We start from the raw sequence: 1898 nt of genomic DNA, 5'->3' as shown, positions 1-1898 counted from the left end.
AAGGTCACACCACTACACTGCACTAAAGTTTAACAAGATGAGCAGCACAAATAAATAACATAATAGAGATGAAAGAAATAGCACAAACACAGCACGAGTATATTGTCGACGGAGCACGTAAACAAACACGTCTGCTCGCTTCGGTGTCTGACACGCGAATCCCTTTCAAAAAGTTACAAAAACTTAAAAATTTTTCAAGATGTATCGTAATTATTATTCCTTTTTAATTACTTTAAATATTTGTGAAAACTATTTAAGTTTCTGGAAACAGCTTTGAATCCTGTGGCATTGTGTAAAATGTTAAAAAAAATATATATATATACATACATATACATATATATATTCTCTATTTGCATTTTGTTTATTTTTTCAGTATGAACTTTCAGAGGGAAATTACTTCTGGGACGTGCTGACCAACTTTATTAATTAAATCAAACAAACAAAATCATTGAATAATTAAATAAAAATCTTATGTGTAAATTATGATATTAAACATTTTCAAAGTATTTGCAATTTTTAACTAAATGTAAAAAATGTTTTTATATTAACGTTAAAAACTTTGTATACTAAATCACCATCAACAGATTCCATATTAATATTTTGAGTATGATAGAACTTTGAGTTTTCACACACTCTATTTTATTGAAGTTGATATACATTTGTATCGATTTTATAATATTCTCGTATATTAAATTAAATTTAAAGCTTATTGAAATGACTTTGGTCACATGTACATTAAATTTTGATTAGATTTTCTCAATAGTGAAGAGAACTGTGCACTAAATATACAAATTTTATTAACTGTATGGAAAGAAATGTTTCAACTAAAGTGATATGTGTTCTCAGGTATACTTGTGGGTTTATTTGCGTGTTTGTAGATGTCAAAGTTAATTGAATATTTAATTTAATAAATTTGATAAATTGTTAATTGAACGTGTTTTTTGATACAGTTACATTTCACGTAATTTTTATTTAACAATTTTAGTTCTAACATTAAATAATAAATTTTTCAAGAAAGTATAGAATATCAATTTTTGAGAATTAGTTACGTAATAAAAAATTTCCGTAGGGTCAGGAGTAGGAAAGTTAAAATGTGAAATGGATGGCTCGCGTATTTCTCGATGCGCAAAAAATTATTTGGAGGTTAGTGTTAAAAAAGTAGCTATTGCTATAATGGCAATAGCAATTATAAGAATAAGAAGGTATAATACAATTTAATTATGGGTACAACGCACTTTGAACGTTACAAAAATCCTATTTTTGCGAATTTTTTCAAAGAATAATATGAAATATATTTTGGTGTAAAAGTTGATAGGCTGGATGAATAAAGTCTAAAAATATCAGAATATTTTTTTTCAGGTGTTATATACAAAAACTGTACCTAAACATAAGACCATGATTTTAAGGTCGGTAGACGGGAGACCTGGTATCTCAACAACGGATCATCTGACACAAAAAAAGTCAAAGTGTTTCAGTTTCAGTATGACAGTAGCTGGAAGATAAATTTCGGATATTAATTTTTATTAATAAATAACAAAATGGCGTTCGAATTGAAAAAAAACGTTTTTTTTTTTGACCTAATTTTAGTTTTTCACGAATAAAACAAAAAGTACGCGTCCTATCAAGAAGTGATTCTTAACGAAATTTTATATCTTTTTTGGGATAACCATTTTTGTTCATTCATCTTTTTTTGTATCTTACATAGTTTGTCCACAAAATGGAATTTTTTATATTCCATTATTTTTTGTGCAATCAAAATTTGAATTTTCGATTTTTGGAGAAAATCCAAAAATTGGTTACCAGGTGTATACATATGAAACCGGTATTTTTTCAAGAAAAAAACACATTTATTTTAAGAGAATGATAACAAATATTTTATTCAAAGTATGCGCCCTCGC

The 1898-nt window shown here is 26.9% G+C and overlaps 1 protein-coding gene across 1 annotated transcript in view; it reads right to left on the bottom strand.

Moving 5' to 3' along the window:
- The window catches only part of LOC117175551 (myb-like protein X), a 45422-nt gene that overhangs the window by 8339 nt on the left and 35185 nt on the right, over positions 1 to 1898 (bottom strand). The window lies entirely within an intron of this gene.

This window comes from Belonocnema kinseyi, chromosome 6, assembly GCF_010883055.1.
Source record: "Belonocnema kinseyi isolate 2016_QV_RU_SX_M_011 chromosome 6, B_treatae_v1, whole genome shotgun sequence".
Classification (NCBI taxonomy): Eukaryota; Metazoa; Arthropoda; class Insecta; order Hymenoptera; family Cynipidae; genus Belonocnema; species Belonocnema kinseyi.
This window is presented reverse-complemented; position numbering and strand designations above follow the sequence as displayed.